This window comes from Lygodium microphyllum, chromosome 14 (genome assembly GCF_053477565.2).
Source record: "Lygodium microphyllum isolate KBCC chromosome 14, Lygodium_microphyllum_v1.1.10, whole genome shotgun sequence".
NCBI classification, from domain to species: Eukaryota; Viridiplantae; Streptophyta; class Polypodiopsida; order Schizaeales; family Lygodiaceae; genus Lygodium; species Lygodium microphyllum.
This window is the reverse complement of record NC_141148.1, coordinates 141,959,284-141,966,514: the sequence shown is the minus strand read 5'-3', so window position 1 is coordinate 141,966,514 and position 7,231 is coordinate 141,959,284. Positions and strand designations below refer to the sequence as shown.

General features: G+C 43.0%; 1 pseudogene; it reads right to left on the bottom strand.

Annotated features, from left to right (window-relative positions):
- Positions 1-1,133: 1,133 nt before the first annotated feature.
- On the bottom strand, positions 1,134-1,886 carry LOC148026179 (accumulation of dyads protein 2 pseudogene; annotated as a pseudogene).
- Between the last annotated feature and the right edge of the window lie 5,345 nt (positions 1,887-7,231).

Here is a 7,231-nt window from a genome sequence, read left to right as displayed (position 1 = left end):
ATAATAGTAATGTAGCCTATGCCAAAGGAAGAAGTGGTTGTTGTCCACTATGCCCTAGTGGGTGTACTTGGCATTTCACTAAGCCATTAGGAAGCACCTATCTCTTGCATGCAATGGCTTCTCCTTTGAGATAAGGGCCCTTGGCTTGGATGGTGAGGACATCTCTCTTTCTCGCCCCTTTGAGATTAAGATTTGGGAAACCAAATAAAATGGTCTACAAGTTGACAATAGTAGGAGATGCTTTTCTTTATATTGTATCCCTAGAAAGTAGGGGAATCCTTTTCATTCATGTGGTTCTTATATATCCCTATTATCTTTATCCTCCCTGCAAGATATACATGTTTTCTTTAGCCATTTCTAATCGTGCTTATTGGGTGGTTAATGTATGAGTTAGCATGCACAGCCAACACTTTGAGATGTATGTATCTTTCTTGAAAGCTTACCAATGCCATGTTCCCTTTAATGATTAGCTTACCTCTATCATCTACACATTGGCAATATATCTCTTTTAGGCCATATCTATCTCTTTTTGGCATGACGAGTGTATACACGTGAATATATTGCTGAGGTATGTTTCTCGTGGATGTATTAGTCATGTTCTTGCAAATATTTGCACATTCTTACAAAACCCTATAATATGAATATGTCTCACATTTGATTCCTTATATTCCTAGATCTATGAGAGAATTTTTTAAGTGCTACAAAGTTAAAGATAGTGTGCTAAAAAGAAGATCAATTTCACATCGCATTATTCAAGTGATAGGGACAAATTGTTGTGTATGAAGTTATTTATCTAGAGCTCGATGCATAGGAACTTTTGAATAGGACGCTATAGAGCTTCAAGTATCTTTTTCATCACATAAAACCTAGATTCAATAAATTTTCTTTTCTATCATAGCTTTATGCCATGTGCACCAAGCATGTTGTTTTATCCGAGCAACCTTTACAAAAATTTACAATGGCGCAAACCAACCACGCAAAGCACCGCTAGTGAGCCGGCCCAGGCTAGCTAGTTACTATTATTGAGGGGGACTTGAGGCTGATTTTCAAAGGTTCTTCTTTTAGAAATTCAATTTTCCACGAAAACTGCTCGTGTGGTGGGGAGTACGATGGCCACAGCATGCATGCATTCTTCACTGCTTGGGGCTGGCAAGTAGGCCAAGTTTGCCGACGGGGAGAGTGAAGAGGGGGCCGTTGGCGTCGGCGGCCAGGATGCCGGCGACGGCGTTGTACCAGGCGATGAGGGCGGTGACGATGCCGGTGAAGCCGCCGGCGCGATGCATGGAGGGCGAGTGCCGGAGCTCGGCGGCCATGAGCAGGGCGAAGGTGAGGGAGAGGGCGGCGAACAGGGCGACCAGGGCGGCGGACGTGCGCAGGCTGCACGCCAGCATCAGCAGAGTGAAGATGCTCCAGGCCAGAAGGAAGGTCCCGACGGCCGGGGCCAGGTCCTCCTGAGCCGAGGCCTCCTTGTAGGCGGCCGCCACCCCGAAGGCCGGGATGAGAAGGACCGCGTAGGCCAGCCAGAAGGCCCCGTAGGAGGTAAAGGCGGTGGCCGCGAAGGTGTTGCCCGCCCGGAACTCCCACATGCCCGCCAGGCCCTGCGCCAGCCCGCCGTAGAACAGCGCCAGGCCCAGGACCACGTTCACCGGCCCGCTGCTGCTCACCCCCAACAAGCCCGCGTTGTAGCACGACAGCACGAACGTCGTCAGCGCGAACGCCGAGAGGCCCAGGGGCCCCGCATTCGCCTGCTGCAGCCCGCCGCCAACCATGTTGCTGATTGGCCCGCACATGTACTTGTCGCCTAGGTAGTACGGCATGGGTGATAGCGGGCCTGCCGGCGCTGCTCCGGGGTGGCCCATCGACAGCACGTGCTGCGGCGTCGTCATCGACATGCCCCCCCCCGCTCTCTCTCTCTCTCTCTCTCCAATGTGCTACTACGCTCCTCGCTCTCTAATTTGCTAATAGACTATCTGCTCTAGAATCTCTATTCCTTCCTTGTCTTCTCCTCCTCTCACTGCAAGCCGTGGTAAGACGCTCTCTCTCTCTCTCTCTCTCTCACAAAAACACTAATCTGCCCGCTCTATTAGATGTGCGTGCTAATATTATGATCTCTACTGTCTCCGCTTACCTTCGATCCTTGCTGCACACTCCCTCACCATGCGTTTATAGCCCCCAACACACTCCCTCACCATCAAGCCGGTTATAATTCTTGCAATGTAGTCGCACATCACTCCAAGTGGCGCAAATCCAAGATGCCCCCATTATCATCATGTCCCACGGGCTTTTTCAATTCACTAATGCTAACCGAATTTGCCGACTAACGGACTGCACGTAAGTTTAAGAATGTGCAACATAATACTCACGCAGTGCGAACCGTCCCAAAGTGCGAGCGTATGAAGCTAACAAACGATGTTCACACTTCGGAGCCGGACATCGAGGAACTCTTCCCACCAGGGTTTGAGATCCTATGGGACCCATTGAATTCATGGATAACACATCATCCACATAAGATTGCAATTTTGCAGCTAAGGCCAAATGCTTATTCTTATTCAATGGTCATGAAGAACCGAGGTTTAGTGCAAAATCAATTGCAAACATTTCCACAAAACCTTACAACTTTAAAGGGGAAGTTAACGACGTTGAAATTTACAACAATTTCGAATTATAAAAAACATAAACACACTAGTACTTGGTTTAGAAATCCCTCCAAGATTGTGAAACTAAAGGTTTGTGTATCTACTATCAAACTTGTTTTTCATGAATCCAATGTTTGTGGTTGTGCGTTGATTGTTCTTTTTTAAAGGTGAAAAAGGATGGACGGTAAAGTATGTAGTACGTAGAGCCTAGGTCTGTTGGCCTCTTGAGTGCGGGAATTCTTCTCTTTGCCGTGATGAATAAATTATATAACAGTTTCCTCATATTGCATGTGAGGTAGTTATGCCTTCCCTACCCATAGTGAAGAGTTTTGGTTGTCGAGTTTCCTTAGCTCACATTTTTGAAAATAAAAATGAAAGTAAAAAGTATTAATCTCTCGTCATCTCAAGTCACAATCACCCATCCTCATGGTGATGCAAAATAGCTAGTAGGGGCCAACAAAAAAAGCGATCCATCCTTGAAGGCCTTAAGAAATATAAGAGGAAGGATAAAAAATTAGATAAAATTAGTTCATTGTTTGCATTCTAAGTTCAAGAATGAATCGTTGGACCTTTGAAAGTATTTAAAGAATTTCCTTGCTTGGGATAATTCCAAGATGGAAAGCCTTGACCCCAAATATTATCAGTGCTACACATTCCCCTTAAGCTTCAAGTAGGACATAACATCACCACATGAATCTGCATGTGATGAAGCTCATCCAGGATGCTTTTGTAGGTTTGGATTCATCACCCTTATGGATAGAACTAAATGGACAATCTACATTTTGATTCCTACATGTTGAATGAACCAACCTCATCCTCAAGAATTTCCCCTCATGTTTTCTAAAAGATATGCAAGCGCTTTCCCTCATCTTAAAAAATCCTAGTTTGTGATGTTCACCTATCTTTAAGTTTAAGTTATCAGTCAATCATCAAACCATGAACTACCCATCCAAACTCTTGACCTAGAAATATCACAATGGTAGGTAAAACATTTGCTATCCAATAGGGAAAACCTTGCCACATTATCCTAGAAAAAAAAGGCTCCCATCATCCCGATTCGTTTCCATATCTTGCCTTCCACGTGTCACTGCACCATCCCTCAAGAAATGGCCTCACATTGGTTAAGGCTACCTTCTATTGGTCTAAAGAATGCAACGTGGAAAAAAACTACTTTGTCATGGATTGAGAATCTATGGGTTTCATTTACTCCATCAAGAATTTTGGCATTATCTATTGGGCAAATCCTTTGTCTTCCATATTGATTGTTTGCCCTCATTTATTCAATCAAATAAAAAAGATTTACTGGTCTTCCAATATGTTGGGTGTTATTATTGTAGGAGTACAACTACTAAGTGATGTCATTGGTCATTGGCCTCTACAAGCACTCAACAACAATGAACTACACCCTATATCCACTACATACATTGTGACCTTACACCTATACATTATAGGTGGTGGGCACCCATCACTGTCACTTTATTCTTTATTTTTTCAATGACTTTCAGTCACACATTGTGACTATTGGATTTCCCACATCTTGTGTGTGTCTCTCTCTCTCTTGCTCTCTTGCTCTCTTGCTCCATCTGCTATAGCTTTCATCTCTCTTACTTCTACTTGCTCATGCTTCCACTTGGGCTTCACCCTTCAACTAGTATCAAAGCCTACCATTCAAGGAGGTTCTCCATCATTCACCTTAGCCTAGATTCAAAGCTTCATTCACTATGTTATGGAAACCATGGCTTCAACCCTTCAAGGTATGTATTGTTCTCCCACTTTGCTCAGGCTTGTTCCAAGGACCCTTCGAACTTCATTGATCATTGCCCAAGGCTTTGAAGTGAGTAGTAGGACCACCAAATACACCAACAAGCTAAGTGCAATTTGACCATGGTTGTCCATCCCCTATCTCTAGCAGTTTGCACCTCTTCTATAACTCCTAGATCCCTTGGAAAATCGGTTAAACACTTGTGAATCACTCCACCATTGCTTGTTTACACTTGGCTCCTTCCTTGAGGTGAAATACCTCAAACATTGACTATGGAATAGTGCATGCCTATTGTAAACATCCAGGACAAAATGCATTGAGCTGCTCATTGCTTATGCAATACCTCTGGAGCTTGGCATTAATGCTCAAATGTTACATAATGTATTGAGGTATTCATTAGCTTCATTTGAGCTCAAATAGCTCAGTTCCTACAAGGTTATTCTATTGTATACTTTTTGGATAGCAAGCTTTTAACTAGGAAGGTTATGCCTATCACTACAAGATACAGGCCTTATACTGACGTTCAAAGTGACGAAAATGTTGATAAAGAAATTTGCCCCCGTCCTCACAAAAACGTCAGTATTAGCGATGTCATAGAACAGTCGCTATCCGAGTTGTTATTCTCGTCGCTATCAACGTCACATATATGACGCTGATAACGATGCAAATAGCGATGCTTTGCGATGCACATTGTGACGCTAATAGCAACGCATGCAATAAATTTGTGACGCTAATAGCGACGGTAATAAGGGAAAAAATTTCTATTTGGGCCATACAAAAGAGTTTCAGTAATGTGTACAATGCTCGTCTAAATGAAGGCAAAGTGTACTTGAATCCATAAGACTAATATATAAAATAAATACAAGATCGCATAATGAAAGCGACAATACAATCATAGCAAGATACAAAGGATGATAATAACATAGTGCATAGAAAATGCCTACATAAATCACATGACCAAAAAAGAAGAGCATGTGCAGTGTATGGATCCAAGGGCGAGCTATAGATCCTTGCCATCCAAAAGCTCATCCCACCGCAAAGGAGCATCGAACAGACTCTATAAAAAAAGAAACAACTACACATCAATCCACCATGCAATAATGCACTTTAATTAAAATTAGTAACTACAGACAAGAAAGATGAGTGACTTACAGGGCCGCCGCATCCATACAATCAGTCGATCAATGCAGTGAGACCATGTCTCTCTGCATATTGAGTCTCTAGGCCAGTAGGATCGCGGTTTTTAATGGAGTGCTGCAAAGAAAACAAAATACAACTGTTAGAAACACGATTGCAAAAAAATAAGCAAGCAGAACAAAAGAAAAACTTACAAAGTCCTCCAGATAAGTTTTGTGGCTGTCACTCCCAAGATGATGCACCACTTCTGTCTCCAATCATATCCTCGTCGCCTCGCGCTGCTGTCTCCAACGTCTTGGAGAATCTATAGCCTTCTCCCTGAGTCGGTGCCAGTCATCCGTGTCTAGCCACTCGGGCTTTGAGCCTCCCCTCTTAAGTGCCTTGCATGCATCGGATTATTTGTGTGACATGTACGCACACATGTACTCCATCATCCATCCCCTATGAAAAACTTATCTGCTGTGGCAGATACTAGAAACTCCTCATGCAAGGATACTACTATGTAGTCATTGCTCCCCTCTGGTATGTTCTTCCAATGATCCAAGACATTATGTTAAAAAACTTGTTGGCACAACTCTCTCATCACCCTCCTCCCCTTATCATTCATGATGATGGCTCCTGTCCTATCATCTACAAGGTATCCATACCCCTCTGGGATATGCCTAAGATGTATCTTCTCCCACCCGCGACCATACTCTTGAGCATATCTAGGAGACCCCTATACATCTGGTGTACCTAGGAGGGTAGTATCTCTCGGAGTAGCATCCATAGGGGTGCCACCTAGGAACGACCGAGCAAAAGCCGGAGTGACTGGAGTAGACGTCCCCACACGTGTGACAAATCCCATAGATGATGCAACTCCAGCAGAACTGTCGTCGCGTTAAGAGTTGAAGGTCTACCACTGGGGCTTTTAGTACAGAAGAAGAGTTTAGGATTCAAGATTCGGGAAGGGAAAATGGATTGGGGTTTAATAAGATCCGGGATCTAGAAATGATTTAGGTACGGAAGAAGAGTTCAAGCCTTTTCACTATGTACTTAGCATACATGAACAGAAGGAATAAGACTAACTTGATTACATCAAATGCCTCTGGATACATACATCATATCATAAAGGATATTTTCAGATTCTCAATTCATTTATGAATGTCAAATGCAAGCTTTAATGGCATTTATTTCAAGTACATAGATGGATTTCAACCCTTTGGTTCAAGTATATTATTGTTGATAGATTCAAATGCATCCAAGATTTGGGCCAAAGATATATGAAATGAATTGAAAAAGTATAATTTTAGCTTCAGCCTTGTTTTAAAACAGAAAATTCCAGCCCATAATCAAGTTCAAAATGAGTGCATAAACTCAAGAGGAAGCATTTCTAATCATTCATGAACAATGTCCTGAAGAAAAGAGGTCATTTCCTTCCATTACAACCATAAAAATCCCATTTTTGCTCATAAAAATGGACCATAACAGTGGGCTGCCCTGTTTATGACTGGTTATTTCAGCCTATAACAGCCCATAAGTCTTCAATATCCTCACCCTTTGCTTGCCCCAAAGTCATCAAGTACTTGGGTACAAGTCGGGCTTCATTGGACCAAGAATAAGGTAAACAAAATGAGAGAAGTCGTGCATAAGAGCAGGCTGAATACTCTTCTCTCATATTTCCCTCTTTTATAGACTGTTTCAGTATGCATTTTCG